The following is a 16805-nucleotide window of genomic DNA, read 5'->3' on the forward strand; positions in this document are numbered from 1 at the left end:
AGCAAACTTGTTGGGGTCTCTTGGCAAAACAAGAGTCCAGCAGAACCGTGTTAGATACTCAGATGACACCGAGGTCCGTAGCAGATGGGTGGACTGAGAAGGTACCTGCGAGCTCCCAGCGGAATTCGCTGGCAGCTGCGTGAGGCTCTGGTGTTTTGGTTTCTTTGACTTTTTCCCAGCTTCAAAGCAGAGAGCGGGAGTCAGGGATTGGGCGAACTTCAACGTGTTCGGTTACAAGGTAATTAGATTAATGAGAGTGGTGAGTTTTTATGCAGTGCAATTATGCCACGATTTCTTGTTGCTCGGTGGCTTTTCCACAAATTTCCAGTCTATTAAATTAATCCAATGGTAGGTCTGTTTCTACTTGAGGTGTCCTCCAAAACCTAGGGCAAAACTCCACAAACTATCTCCAAGTTAAAGGGCTAGTTAATGGAGACAAAAGAAAGCACTTGTGGAGTTGACGATAGGCTCCAATTTGTTATCTGTTAGTGTGAAGTGGTAGCTCCTCTGGAGAGTGGCGTCAGTGTTCCTTAAGGAGCCACTTTATTTTCCCCTGCCTCTGCCATCCTCCAAACTGTTGAGGACTGGCATTTAAAATGCACTTAGCGCAATCTAAATTACAGTTTCCAACTTTACCTGCTACATTACTCAGAATCTCCTATCAACCACAGACACATTAATATTCTTCATGTTATAGTGTGTTAACCAATGGACATGGATAATTGGGGGGCAAGCCTTAGGTCTCACCATCTCACTCATTAGACACACTGTGAATTCCTCAAACCACCAAGTCCCTAATGAAGGAGACCTATCTGTTTTTACTGTAATTTTTCATTACTTATTACAGGCCATGATGATTCAAGTGGTAAACACTCCTTTCACTACTTAAGATATAATCCAAGCCTTATGTCTATCTTTAATATGCTTAATAATAGCTTCAGAGTTGCCTGGAGAAATGACTTTTTATGGGGGGGGAGGGCTGGAAGAATCTGACAGTTTTACATAATGCTGTATACTAAATGCTATCAGGACCAACATTTTTACCATCTTGCAGTTACTACATGTAATACATGAAATACAGTTCAGAAAATATTAATAAGTATCTTTCTTTTAAAGAGGGATCACATGACACTCTTCTTAAAAGCCCTTTTAGCTTGGAGTTGGAGAGGTGGTCAGTGGTTAAGAGCAGTGGCTGCTCTTCCAAAGGACCTGAGGTTCACTTCTCAGTGCCCACCGGCAGCTCACAATAGTCTGTAACTCCAGTTCCAGGGTGAATCCCCTTCACCCTCACAGGCACCAAACACACACATGTTGCACAGACACAAACATGCAGGCAAAATGCTTTTACACATAAAGATTTTAAGTGCTTTTAGATAGCTGACTAACAGCAAGATGTAGAGTTTTCTTAACTTAATATTTAATTATATCCCAAAAGGTACCTTATGTTATTATCACATTTCATATAAACAAAAAATTAAAGATCAGCACATTCAATTTGGAGTCTTTCTGCTGATGACTTTGCTTTCTTTTTTTTAATACAAGGGGCTCTAGATATTATTATCAGTAGAGGGCACCCTCGAGTTGCTTCAAATCCTGATGTCACCGGAAAAAAAAATGTTCAGAGGGGGAAAAATCATCTCTAAGGTGTTTTATTGCTCCGTATTGCTCCTCTGTTGTAAAATTTGACAAGCTTAAGACATGTATGCCTAACAATTCACTTTTTTTATTACTGCGTAAGTGTTCAGCTGCTAGAGGAAAATGCTATTTTTTAAAAAAAAAAAAAACAATTAAAGTACAAGGTGGTTCCTATTTTCATGACATTGGGTCCGTTGACACAGTCTGGGGTGAATCTGGATGTTAGAAAGATTTGAAATCAGCTTGGAAATCAAGAGCATGTTGAATGGTTGTTTACAGGGTGGCCACTCTCTAAGCTCCCATGCAGCCTAGCATGTTTAAGCAGGATTTGGGACTGGACAAAGAAAAACCCAGAGAGGAAGCTAGAACAAATTCGATGATTATAAAAGTTTTACATTTTAATTAGGAAAAAAAAAAAGGTGAGATGCCTGGCAATTGGAGCAACCCAAAAATCCGCATGTGTCTTGCCATCTGCATTCTTTCTTCCTCTTTGTTTTCAAGGAGTGGTGAGACCAGAACAGTACAGTTAAGAGTCCCAGCAAAGCATACTATACCATGGCCATGCAAATGGGTAATTAAAACAGATGCCAGAAACGTTAATAGATTCTAAACATGATGCAGTTTCAGTTCCCAAATCTTACATAGAGTCTTAACTGTTCCCCAGGGACTGTATCTCCATACCTAGAAACCTAACATGAGGGTCTCTGCTTAACAGTTCACCCAGGATAGAGAAGCCAGCAATAAGCGATTTGTGTAACCCATTCCGGAGTAAGGGCTCCCCTGCTGCTCGTCGCTCCACAGGGTTTGAAAGTAAGGGGCTGGAATAGCCCAGAGTCCAGCAGCCTGTAGCTCCTGGCTTGTACTTACATCATTCTTAACCCTTCTGCACCTGGAAGGGGCTCAGCGGATTCAGGATGCCCCCGAGCTCCGGAACACGCAGGACCTAGGTGTAAGAGAATAGCCCCAGGGCTCCGTGTTAGCGCTGAGCCCCTGGAGAAAGAGAGAGAGACCAAGGAGAGCGCAAGGGGTTCATAACCCGCGCTTACATCCCGGGCCCCTTGATCCCTAACAGACTCCAGTAGGGCCCGCTTCTGGCTCTCAGGGCTAGAAGCGGCAGGTGCAAAAAGCATTTGGGAGCCGCTTGCCAGTGCTTGGAGGTAATGTGCTTCCTGTCCATTTATCTCAGGAAACCAGCGCAGCCTTCCCTTCGAAACAAAATTAACCTCTCATTAGCCAGCCACTCACTCCCAAGAAGGCCTTAAAAGCTTTACCCTCTCACTAATGTATTTAGGCTTTTCTTCCAGGCAAACGAAGCCGGGGCTGTACTAACATCAGCCCCAGGGGTTCCTATGGGCTCCCTTAGGAGCCAGCTGCCAGCCTTTCACCAGTCTAGTTTGGGAAACTGGCCAACACAGGATCCTAGTTTGTAGAAGCTGGCCGACCCAACACCCCTGAACGAACTTCACACCAACCACCCGGGCTCCCTCCTCCACCCCCCCATAAGTTTTTCTCTGTTTTCTTGGGCTCCTTTCACATTAAAGCTTCAGCTCCATTACCCCCAAGGAATGGGGAAGGGAATGGGGAAACTTCAGTGGCCAGCTGTTCCCAGGTCACGGGAGGCGACTGTCCCTTGGGAAGCATCCACGGAAAGCTGGGGGGTGGGAGTGCAGCTTTCCATAGACTCTAGTCGGTTCCAGGCACTGCGAATTAAACATGGCCAGGAGCTTTTTGGAACGCCGGCGCTTTCTCACCCTGGACCCCACAGCCCGGAGCCTGGCAGATTTATACCACACAGGTGGACCAAGACCTAAACAAAACAGTCCCGGCCGCTGCCTGCCATTCGCCCCCCACGTCCTCCGGGCCCACCGCAAACTTCAACAAAATAAACAACTCACCACAGGCATTCCCTTGTCTGCAGCGCGACGCTTGCCAGCTGGGAAAATAAGCCGCAAGCCACGCGGCCGGGGCGCAGGAGGGAGGCCACGCCGCGCCCGCCACTCTGCCCCAGGTGGGCGGCAGGCGGGCGGCTCCACCCGGAGGCCGCTCTCCAGATGCCGGTTCCGGAGTGAGCTCCGGGGCAGTGCTTGCACCCTGCCACCCAGCGGGGCCTCTCTGTCACCTAGTGGGAGAGGGCGGGGAGGCAGGTCCCTCTCCCCAACTTCCTCCAAACTGCTCTCTTCCCACTCCCGCCCCCAGCCCCAGCGGGCAGACAACCTCCGCAGCGCCCGGTCCCTACTCCACCGCGCTACCCTACTGTCCTGCTGGAGACCCGACGGCAGGGAGTGTGGGACGCCTCTGCCCCCTGCTTCCAGGACCCGCTGTCTCCTCTCCCCGGGTCCTACACCGGGGCTTGCACAAAGGCGCCTTTCACGCCGCCAGCGCCGCCCTCTGCGCCGCCCTCCAGGCCCGCAGCGCTGCCTTTTCCCACTCGGCGCATAACCGCCCTGCTGCGGACTCGGCCAGTTGTCACTCAGACGTGTGCGGTGTTCGCACTCCGCGCCGCCACGAGGGCAAACAGACACTCTCCCCTCGGCTTCCTCCTCGCTTTTCTGTAGCTGTCCATCTGCGCCCTCAAAAGCACGTCCCTCCAACTATCCTCTAGGGTCTTCCTACTGTGTGTTACTATGAAGGAAGTGACAGGGATGGTCCCCAGGACGTGTGCGAGCCTAGGAGTGTTATCTTTCCTGTCCACCTGAGGTGTCAATATGACTTGACCTCACGTCGAGAGAAAGGGTAGAAAGAAACTCCTTAGACCCAAATGAGAAAGTGTATTGTAAAAGAACTGGATCAGGAAATGTTTCAGGGCGACAGTCCTTTCCATTCTGTGGAAGGAGATGGGGGAGGAGAGATCGAGCTATGTTCTCCAGGGTGGTTTTTTTGTTTGTTTGTTTTTGGCTTTTTCTTTTTTCTTTTCTTTTTTTTCTTTTTTCTTTCTTTCTTTTTTTTTTTTTGTTTTTTTCAAGACAGGGTTTCTCTGTGTAGCCCTGGCTGTCCTGGAACTCACTCTGTAGACCAGGCTGGCCTCGAACTCAGAAATCCGCCTGCCTCTGCCTCCCAAGTGCTGGGATTAAAGGCGTGCGCCACCTCTGCCCGGCCTTTTTTTTTTTTCCCAGGGTGGTTCTTGAGCTTCATAGTTACTCAGAGGCAGCCCACCCATTCTAGAACAAGAGAGTGGTTTTGTTTTGTTTTCTTCAGTTAAAACAAAAGTTTAAGCGTCTGGACTCAGGTAGCTAAACCTTAGCCCTCCACAGATCGCCTTCTCTCCTCTAACCTTCACCTGCAGTTTCTCCGTCTAACGGTAGGGGCAGCATAGGGCAGTGTAAAAAGGGCGGGACTTCAGCGGGTTTAACTTCTGAACCTTGGGTTCATTGTCAAGAAAAATGTGAAACCCCCCAGGTTCAGAAATTCAATGTCAAAAGACCCTTCATTGTATTCTCTGTCTGGACGTTTGTATTTCATTTTCCTTTATCTTCTCTAAATATCAATCAAATTGGGAAGAAAAACAAAACAAGAAAAACAAAACAAACCCCTGAGACTGTTTAAGGTGTTTGTAAGATACATTGAAATCTGCTCTATTTGGTATTGAGAACGAATTAAAAAAAAAAATATGGCGGTAGTGGTGGGCTCAGTTCGTGGTCCTACAGAAACAGGAGTTTTAATGTCCCCACTTGTTCTGTGTTTGAAAAGCCACTAGAGCAATCAGCCCAGCAGAGCTTTAATTTAAAAACTGAAGCCTAGCCTCCTGTGTTTTTCCTTTCCCTTCTACCAACACAAAGACAAGCTGCTGCATAGCATAATGTTGAAAAAGAGTTCAAAGGAAATCCAGAGAGCCAGCCCAGAAGACCGCTTCTGATGCAGCCCAGGTCTTCACTCCTCTGTACAGCTAGCTAGACTTCACGTAAACACAGACACAAACCACCACAATCCCCTTTTCCATAAATACTGGCCAATGCAAAAAAAAAAAAGGATGCCAATTGTTATGCAAATCACCTCAGCTTGTATTTATTTAAATCATACATTTAACTTTTCCACAGTCTCATTTTTCAGGCCCCACTTTGGAACCTTGAGCTTTCGTTCTCTCTGTAGTCAACTGTGCCTTATTTCCTTGCAGAGACTTTGAAATTAATGTACAAAAAGGCTGAAATTTCCTGAGGTGCTACTTTTTTTTTTTTTAGAACATCTGAATTTTTAAATCCTTCTTTGCAGGTTACTAAGACCAGTTTTGATTAAGAAAACTGTAGAAAGTTTGTAACTGCCACAAGCAGATGCCAGTTGGTGGCACGTGTCAATTTTCCAGATTCCTGCTTTGTGGGGTATCTGCATGCACTGCTCCAGGTCTCTGATCAACCTTGCTAGAATCACTCATGGTAGATTTTAGTCCACAGGTCCCTTTCTCCCGTATTTTTTTGTAAACTCTTAAGTATTCTTACAGAATTTTTTACGAACCTTAAGAGAATCCTTCAGCTAGATCATCCCAGAGTGGGTACCCAGGCTGGGGTTCATTCACCAGTGCTATGAGGGACTGAGTCACTGTGGCCAGTCTTGGTGGCTAGCTTCCAGTTTTCAGCACTAGTTACTGGCACACAGACTTGCCCCTTCTCATCGATGTCAGGGTGGTAGATCTTTGTTATAAATGTGATGTTGGATGGTTTGAACAGATACACTGCTGAAAAGCTGATTTCAGTTCTGAAGGCATCATATGGAGGGCTGTCAAGAGTAATAAGCCCTTGCTAAGTCAATAGATTAGCTTCATCAACCTGGGTGTAAGGAAAGATTTCCTTCCACATTTGTGGATCTCTTCAAGTTCCTTCATCAGCCTCCTGCTGGCCGCCATGGATGACTTGCTACTTTTAAACTACACATCTCATCTTCTGTTTTTAACAAAACCTACAACCATGCCTAGCTTTTACTAGCAATATACACTTTTAAAATAGAGCTAGTAAGGAGAATTTCCTTTGGTTCAAATTTATGGGAAAGAGCCAGGACAACTTAATACAAGGATACATTGTCTAATGATTAAATCAAGGTAGTTGACATTTCCGTCTCCTCTAACAAGTACACACAGGATAAGAAGCCCCCCTTTTAATAATATTTGTACATATTTATGGATTAAAGTATGATATTTCGGTACAGGAATGCAACGTGTACTGATCAAATCAGGGTAATGAATGTTTGTATCTCAGTATTACTTTGTGTTTAAATACTCCTTATATTAGAAAATACAAATTTCTTTGAATAATAAATAGTAGTGAGAAATGTGAACTTCTAAATTCTGTTGCTATTATGTAAACATTTTAACTTAGAAATGATAATTACATACATTTATCATGACAGCACACTGCTTTCAAGTAGGTATACATTGTAGAATGCCTAAATTTAATATAAACCTGATATGCTTAGGTTTTTTTGTTTGTTTGTTTTTTTGAGCTGGTGAGAATACTTACCATCTATTCGCAGTGATTCTTAAGAGTTCCTTCAGGTTGTTATTAGCTATGGTCAATTATACTGTAAAACAGTATCAACTTCAATGCTCCCAATGTCTCATTCACCTCGGCTAAAATATTTAAGTGTCTAATTAGATCTTGGATATTCCATCAATAAAAGGATATGACTTGTGTTTTTTCATCCTCAAATTCTTTATCTTGCTTAAAGCTACACAATCCTTACAACCTCAACTCATATTAACTTTCCCTCCTATTAAACCAACCCAAATAAATTGAAGATAGGCATAGAAAGGGAGTAACAGTGTCGAGGAGATGACATTTGCCTCTATGTTTGCTTTGTAAGCATGAGGACCTGAGTTAGATCCTCAGAATACGAACACACACACACACACACACACACACACACACACACACACGAAGAGGGAGAGAGAGAGAGAGAGAGAGAGAGAGAGAGAGAGAGACAGAGACAGAGACAGAGACAGACAGAGACAGAGACAGACAGAGAGAGATGGGGGAAACAGAGACACACACACAACACATATGGGATAAGAAACCATTTATTGTTTTCCTAGTGACTTTTAAGAAACATTTACTGATACGGTTTGGGGAATATGCATTTAAAGGTGATGAAAGTTGCAATCTTAATAAGTTTAGCTAATGCATCCAGTTCTCCATTTGTAAATGCCGTAGCTTGCTTATTTTTTGATGTTTTTACAATTTCCCTGCTGTAAATTGTGGGCATCTTCTCTGTTATCAAGAAATAGAAGGAGCTGGTGAGATGACTCAATAGTTAAAATTGCTCCCCACTTTCCCAGAGGATCCAAGTTCTGTTCCCAGCACCATGTCAGGTGCCTTACACCTTTAGGGGATCTGATGCCCTTTTCTGGCTTTTGTTGGCCCTTGTACACATAAAAAAGAAACATATGGACCTTTTTGTTTTTCTTGTATTTCTTTTCATGTGTATGTTGTGTGTGTGCATGTGTGTGTGTGCACTTGCACATGGGAGGTCAAGCTCAAGTGTTGTTCTTCAGCTGCCATCTGTTGGATACTAGCCTCAGGACATGAAGAACTGAGTCAGGCAGTACTGGGCAATAGCCTCTAGCCATAAAGAATTGCTTGGCTCCAGCCTAACCTGTTTACTTCACCTGTAGAAACAATATGTTCTGGTATGGAAAATAATCTACCCTGCTCTCAACTCAAACCACAAAAAATAGCTGTAACTTCCTGGTAGCTACCTATGTATATAGACATATCTCTCTGTCCCTATAAATGCACTCAGTCTGCATCCTATGGAAAGCTTGGACTCACTCACTGTTCTAATACAGAAGTCTCAGCCTGCTGAAATCAAGACTGTAGGCTTCTCCCTCACTTTTCTATACCATTGACTTTTTTTTTTTCTCTTGAGGCAAGGTCTCTTCCTTGGTGGAGAACTTAAAATTAGGCTGTATAATCTAGTTGGTCCCTGAGTTCCAAGGGTTTATGTGGTCTCCCTTGGAGCTCCGAGGTAACAAGTGCACACCACCATGCCTTTTAAATATGTGTTAAGAGGATTAAATTCAGGTTCTTACACTTACATAGTAAGCCCTTTGTCTTCTAAGCATCCTCCTCATCATTCTTGCTCTTCTTTTCTTTGCTTGCATGTTTCTTTGAAAAATTTTGAACCATTTTCAGATTGTGCCCAACTCAGTAGTCCAGTTATTCACTCATAATATTTGAGAATTGTTATTGCTAGCAAATCATGCTACACTAAATAGTAGCAGTTCCTGATAATATGATTAGTAAGGCATATGATATTTGTAAATAATAGATAAAATGGTACTTGAAGTATGATATAATAAATATGTTTTAGTTAAATCTTATTGAAGATTATATTTTTATCTTGTAGACTTACTGTTCAAACTGAATAAAAAAGGTCAACCTCCCTTTAAATTTAAGATGGTGAAAATTTACTTTGCTTTCTATTCTACTGTACAAGGAGCTGATTCAGGTTTCTTGAATCACATTTTATAATGGCTAAAGTATGGAATTCTGCAAAATAGTAAATTTGAAATGTAAAACTTGCAGTCACAGGGATAAGGAACAGAAAAAAGTGTCAGTGTGTTGAGGGTAGCTCTGTGGGAATGGACTCACCTAGCATGCATGAGGCCCTAAGTTTGATTTCCCCAGCAGAAAAATAAAATAATAAGCAAATAAATAATAGAAACTTTATGTTCTATTCATATTATAAGCCTGATAGTCAAAGGAAATCCTGCAGTGCTAACATATTCCTATAGAGGCACATAATGAAACAAATAAGTGGATGCATATTAAATTAATAAAGTCATAATTCATGAGGAATATGCAAATAAAGAGAAAATTGACAATTTCTTTTATGTATCATGAGAAAATATTTTTGGGTTCTTTTACTATTAGAAAAATTTGATGTGTTATTTAGCCATCCACCTCTCTGGAAGATAGTAGAAGAGAAAGATTAGAAACTTCATGCTTATAAGCTATTTGAGCCACATCGAGGCCTCTGGTAATATTCAGTGCCAGAATCAAGTTGATAATGAACGTAGAGGAACCAGTACATGCTAATAAGACGTTTACAGCGAAATCTGGCAGAATTTAGGAGTAGAGCTTGATTCAAAAGATGGCAGCTTTGGAGCAGGAAGGGATTGTCTACGGTCTGGGCTCTTGCTATTGAGTTGTTTTGCACTCTTCAGCTGTCACAGCTGGAACTGTCCATCACTGAAGAATGTCAGGAATGTATGATGGGTGAGGACTTCTACTTGAAACAGAAGTTTTCTTTTCCTCAGGACCTTGAAGGAGTGGGCCTGGCTGGGAGAGCTGAGGCACCATAACTTTCCATGTTCTGGAAAGGATTTCACAACCTTCATATTTGCTCTCCATGAAAGAAGGAATCTGATACATGTTAAACCTTACTTGTTTCATTAAGCAATGCTTATTTTGTTTTGCTTTTGGATAGAGTCTTACTTTGTAGTGAAGAACTATCCTTCTTTCATCTTAGGCTTATAAAAACCATCTTATAGTAAAGACAAACTAGGTTCATTCCTGTTTATGATGAAACCTGTTTCTAAAGAATTGGACTATGCCCCACTGATAAGTTATTTCTCTTCCAGTGAAATGAGCCCATTCAAGCCAGATTAAATTATATCAAGTGCAGGTTTATTGGGAAACTGCTCTTGGGTGAATTCACTGGTTCCAAGGAAGGAGGCCAGGGGAGTTACCATGGGAAGGGAGAGAGAACGCAGAGCAGGAAGAGAAAGACAGAAAGAAGGCACACTCAGAGACAGAAACAGAGACAGAGGAGGGAAGGGGAGATAGAGGGGATACCAAAATGTCTGGATTTTATAGGGAAAGAGCATCTGGGGGAAGGGCAGCCTAAACCCTGGCCTGGAAAGTTTATGGTTGAGGACAGGATATGCCAGGTAGGAATGGGGGGATGCTGGTAGAACCTGGAAGTCAGGTCTGCTTTGGTATGTTAAGATATGCATCTTGGTCCCTTGTCCTAGGGCCTGAAACCAAACACCCACCTACAACCTTAACTACAAATGGTTCTGTACTGCCTTTTCCAGGAATGGCAATCATGTCTTTGTTTCAAAAAGCTGATAATCTGTAGAGAGAATCTTTCGTGAACTGTGTAAAAGCATCACCTGACAATAAAGAGCCTATGGCCAATGAGCTAAAGCAGGAAATAGGAGGTGGGACATCCATCAGGGATAGAGAGAATTCTAGGAAATAATCAGGAGATATGCCCCTAGAACACTGAGAAGATGGACGTAAGAAGACAAGGAGGAAACCAGTCATGTAGCTGAACTAAGGTTAGAATAAAAGGAATAATAAAGTTAAGAGCTAGTTGGAGAACAAGCTAAAGCTTATGGCCTAAGTACTTATTAATAAATAGTCTGAGATTTCTGAGAATTAAGTGGATGGAAAGAACAGTCTAAAATATACAATAACCATTTTGCAAGCCTACCTTTATTTCAAAAGGGTTGTTATGGCTACCTTCTTATGATTACCTGTTGTTATGACCACCTTGTAATCATGTCTTTGTTTCAGGAGATTGTTATAATTATACTTATGTTCTGCTCCTATAACCCTGCCCACCAAATGTCCCATTTGGAACCCTCCTACTCCCGATCTATTAAAAACCCATATTCCTCACAGCAATGGTGACCTCTTTAACCTCACCTTAGGGGGAGGCAGCCCTTGTACCAGAGTAAAAAAACTTGCTTTCGTTAATTGCTTGTTTTCATTTATTTGCCCTGATGAATTGGATTGGTGGTCTTTCTCCTTCCATCTTAGGGATTAGTGGTATGCCAGGCTGGCCTTGAACTTATGGCAGTCCTTCTGACTCTAACCACGTCTAACCAATAATTTAATTTTAATTTCTTTTATTTTTCAGGACCTAAGACATGAAAGAAGTTATACTTTATTAGTAACAATGGCCTTAGTAACAATTCCTGGTAGTAATTTCCAATTAAGGTTATTTAGGATGCAATTGACTTTGGTCATATTCCCTTCCAGATGCCAGAATTCTAATTGTCCTCCAGAGAGTTGTTCTAAAGGACAAAGCCCAAATAATCAGAACGTGTGTGCACTCACAATATTCAGAGAGTGGATTTCTAGTTATGGCTCTGGTAGCTTATTGCAGTGTTTGAGTAAGTGAACTCATGGTGCCAAAGTATTGCTGGACTCAGTGTTTAAAACTCACCTCTGGACCCAGGTGTGTTGGCAGGGGCCTATAATCCCAGTCCTCGTGGGGGAAATTATGTAGCCCATATCTCAAAGAAACAAAACAAAACTTACCTTTCTAATATTTCCCAAGTCTTTGTGTATCTTTTGGCTTTCTTGTACTTCTTCATATGGCGATTTAGGCTGATTTTCATCAGCTATAAAGTATGATGTCAATCAAATCTCACTTTCTAATGTACAATTTCTAGGTCTGCTTGGGTTCCAGACTTATTATAATACACATTAAAAGTCACACTTTTGCTTTCTTAAAAATTCCAAAGCTGGACGATAGTGATGCATATATCTTTAGCCTAAGTCCTTAAAAGCAGGAGAATTAAAAGGTCAAAACCAGCCAGTGTGACATATTGAGACACTGTAAACGAGCAAATACATATGCAAGTAGTTAACCATCTCAACAAAACACAGTTTGAAATTTTACTCTTTCCTCGCTTTTTGTTATTTATAAGAGGACATTTCTAAGCACGAGGATTGAAAATGATGTGATATATTTTAAATTAAATGGAGAACTCTGCTACCTTTCTCATTACTATCCTTTGTTCTGAGAATACAGGTACTTGACAAAATATTTGGGGCTTTGCAATCATCCACCCTTATGCCTCTGATTTGACAGGTGTATAGTTAGCATCTTCATGATATAATTTAAAGATGTATAAAACTACACTGGGTTTATGAATTTAAAACATGACTTTGATTCTATTACTACTGCATGAATTCGTAACTGAATCATAGCAGAATGCTGGATACTTTTATTGAAAATAGATTTTTTTTAACACAGTGTACTGATTATGGTTTCCTCTTCCTCTACTCCTTCCCCATTCCTCTCTACTTCTCCTCTCATCAGGTTCTACACTCTTTCTCTCACTCATTATAAAACAAACAGACATCTAAGGGATAATAAGATAAAATAAAATTCAAGATAAAACAAAAGCAAACACATTGAAATAGGACAAAACAAAAACAAAGAGAAGGAAAAGAACCCACAAAAAGACAAGAGAAACAGATATAGACTCAGAGACATGCTCTTTGCACATTCAGGAATCTCATAAAAACATAAAACTGGAAACCATAATATATATGCAAGAGACCTATAGTGTAAAAAATAGGTAAATAAGTACAAAATAAAAAAGGAAATACTGAAAAAGACCCTGGCATGATATAAGACAAGGAACCTTCAAAGATGTTATTGAGTTCATTTTCTGTTGGCCATGGACAGCAGGACATGGGGCCTACCTTTAAGAGTAGTTTGTTTCTTCAGAGAGACTCCCTTGAGAAAAAAACCTAAATTTTCATTTGTGTGGTGGTTTGAATATACTTGTTCTAGGGAGTGGCACTATAAGGAGATGTGGACTTGTTGGAGGAAGTGTGTCACTGTGGGGTTGGGCTTTAAGACACTCCTCCTAGCTGCCTGGAAGTCTGTCTTCTGGTTCTCTTCAGAACAAGATTAGAACTCTCAGCTCCTTCTCTAGCTGCCATGTTTTCTGCCTTCCTTGATGATAATGGACTGAACCTCTAAACCTGTTAGCCAGCCCCAGTTAAATGTTGTTCTTCACAAGAGTTGCCTTGATCATGATGTCTATTCACAGCAATAGAAATACTAAGACAGTTTGTTAATGGTTATCAATTGGAGTTAGTGTTTGGGTTAGGAATGGAGGCATATTCCCACTTCTCTTTTCTGCTCTAGACTCATGCTCTAGATCTGGTACAGACCCATGCAAGCCCTGTGCTTGTTGCCTCAGTCTTGGTGAGTATATGCCTCCATCTTTTTCTGTTTAGAAAGCTTTGTTTCTTTGGTGTCCTTCATCCTCTCTGGCTCTTACAGTCTTTTCTGTCTCTTCTTCTATAGGATTCCCTGAGGCCTGGAGGTAGGAATTTGATGAAGACCTGTTTAGAGCTGAATGTTCCAAAGTCTCTCACTCACTGTATATTGCCTGGTTGTAGGTCTCCATATTTGTTTCTGTTTGCTTCAGGAGGAAGCCTCTCTCATGATGACTGAGCAAGGCATAGATCTGAGTATAGAAGAAGGTCATTAGGAATCATTTCATTGCTACATTCCTTTTGTAGAACAGTAATATTTGTTTTTTTTTCCCAGGTGTCTAGGATATCTAGTTTTAGGTTCTTGGTCACACAAGAAGTTATGGGCATTTGTTCCATCTCATGGAGTGGGCCATAAATCAAATCAGTTATTGATTGGTTACTCCCATGAGGTTTATGCCTCTATTACACTGACATATCTTGTTGACAGGGCACCATTGCAAATTGAATGGTTTGTAGTTGAATTGGTATTTATGTTTCTCCTTTGGTAGTATGCAAAGTACCTACTAGGAAGATTAGCCAGTAAGGGCGAAGGCCCTAAGTAGGCACCAATTCAACTTCTCTATGTTCAATGGGTTGTGCATGTCTTATTTTCTTTCTTTCTTTTTTTTTTTAAATTTATTTATTTATTATATGTAAGTACACTGTAGCTGTCTTTAGACACCCATATGAGGGCATCAGATCTCATTGTAGATGGTTGTGAGCCACCATGTGGTTGCTGGGATTTGAACTCATGACCTCTAGAAGAGCAGTCAGTGCTCTTAACCGCTGAGCCATCTCACCAGCCCGCATGTCTTATTTTCAACAACAAAGCCTTACTATCGATTTGTGGAGAGTGACCTATAGCCTTTCATCTATCTATCTATCTATCTATCTATCTATCTATCTATCTATCTATCTATCTATCTATCATCTATCTATCTATCATCTAACCATTCATTCACTGTGGAGAGAATATCTTGTGTATTGTATCAATGCATCATCTGTCAATTAAAAAGCCCACAGCCTATGGCTTAGGCAGGAAATAGAAGGTGAGACATCTGGGAAGCAGAAAGGATTCTGGGATAGAGTGGGAAGACTCACTTGAGAAAGAAGTAAGGAGTTGGTCCCATGATACCTGAGCAGAGGTAACCAGCCACAGGGGAGAATGTAGGTTAAAATAAATGGGTTGTTTTAGTTATGATCTAGTCAGAGAAGAGCCTATAAAGTCAAGGTATTTATAAATTATTTTGAGTTTGATTCTTATTTCTGGGAGCATGAGACTGGGAAAAAGAACTGGACCTTAACTTCTACAATTCATTTTATGTCCTGATTTCTGATCCCCAATCCCTCTTTTCCCAGTTCTACTCTTACAAATCCTTCTCTCCATTACCTCCCCCCACCCTGGTTACAACCTCACCCTGGCATAAGTCTCCATAGGCATAAGCACACCCTCTCCCACTGAGGCCCAACTAGGTAGTCCAGATAGGGATGGGGGTCCAATGGAAGGCAATTGAGTCATAGACATCATCTGCTCCAATCATTAGGGGACCCACATGAAGACTAAGCTGCACATCTGCTACATATGTATAGGAGGCCTAGGTCCAGCCTGTGTATGCTCTTTGGTTTGTGGTTCTGACTCTTGAGCTCCCATGGACCTAGTTTAATTGACTCAGTAGGTTTTCTTATGGTGTCCTTGACCCATCCAGCTCACTTGACTCTCTCCCCCACTTTTCCACAAGACTTCACGAGCACCACCTGATGTTTGGCTGTGGATCACTGTGCCTATTTCTACATGCTGCTAGATTAAGACTTTCAGGAGACAGCTATGCCAGGCTCCTGTCTGCAAGCATAGCAAAGTATCATTAATAGTGTCAGGGACTGACTACATAAGTAAGATGAAATACATCTTACCTGAGATGTATTTCAAGTTGGACCGTCATTGGCTCTTCTCCATCTTTATCCTTGCACATCTTTTAGGCAGGACAAATTTTGTATTGACAGTTTTATAGGTGGATTGATGTCCTCCTGCCTCCATGGTAAGTCCCACCTGGCTATAGGAAAATGGCAGCTACAAAACAATGGGAAAAGTTCTTCACCAACCCTACATCCAGTCAAGGACTAATATCCAAGATATATAAAGAACACAAGAAATTAGACACCAATAAAATAAATAACTCGATTAAAAATAGGGTACAGTTGGGCTGGAGAGATGGCTCAGCATTTGGGAGAACTGACTTAAACTCCAGATAGATGTCCTGAGTTCAGTTCCCAGCAACCACATGGTAGCTCACAGACATCTGAAATGGGATCCAATGCCCTCTTTGGAAAAGAGCTACAGTGTATTCATATACATAAAATAAATAATTCTTTTATAAAAATGGGGTTTTAGAGCTAAACAGAATTCTCGACAAAGGAATCTCTAATGTCTGTGAAGCAACCTAAAGAAATGTTCAACATCCTTAGTCATGGGGGAAATGCAAATCAAAACAACTCAGAAATTCCATCTTGTACCCATTAGAAAGGCTAAGATCAAAAACTCAAGAGATACCATATGCTGTAGAGGGTGTGGAGCAAGGGGAACACTTCTTCACTGCTGGTAGGAGTGCAAACTTGTACAATAAACCACCTTGGAAATCAATTTGGTTGTTTCTCAGAAAATTGGGATTAGTTCTACCCCAAGATGTAGCTATACCACTCCTGGGCATATACCTAAAAGATGCTCCACTATAACACATGGACACTTGCTCAACTATGTTGCTTTGTTCATAATAGCCAGAAACTGGAAACAACCTATATGTTTCTCAACTGAAGAATAGATAAAGAAAATGTGGTACATCTACACAATGGCATAATATTCAGCTATTAAAAACAAAGACATTGTGAATTTTGCAGGCAAGTGGATGGAACTTTTAGAAAATATCATCCTGAGTGAGTTAATACATACCCAGAAAGACATACATGGTATGGATTCACTTATAAATGGATATTAGCTATAAAGTACAGAAGATGGAAAGATCTCCCATGCTCATGGATTAGCAGGATTAATATAATAAAAATGGCCATCTTGCCAAAAGCAATCTACAGATTCAATGCAATCCCCATTAAAATCCCAACTCAATTCTTCACAGAGTTAGAAAAGGAAATTCTCAAATTCATATGGAATAACAAAAAACC

The 16805-nt window shown here is 41.5% G+C and overlaps 1 pseudogene; it reads right to left on the bottom strand.

The window, feature by feature from the left end:
* Positions 1–6009: 6009 nt before the first annotated feature.
* On the bottom strand, positions 6010–6469 carry LOC114634872 (annotated as a pseudogene).
* Between the last annotated feature and the right edge of the window lie 10336 nt (positions 6470–16805).

This window comes from Grammomys surdaster, unplaced genomic scaffold (genome assembly GCF_004785775.1).
Source record: "Grammomys surdaster isolate TR1022 unplaced genomic scaffold, NIH_TR_1.0 1136, whole genome shotgun sequence".
NCBI classification, from domain to species: domain Eukaryota; kingdom Metazoa; phylum Chordata; class Mammalia; order Rodentia; family Muridae; genus Grammomys; species Grammomys surdaster.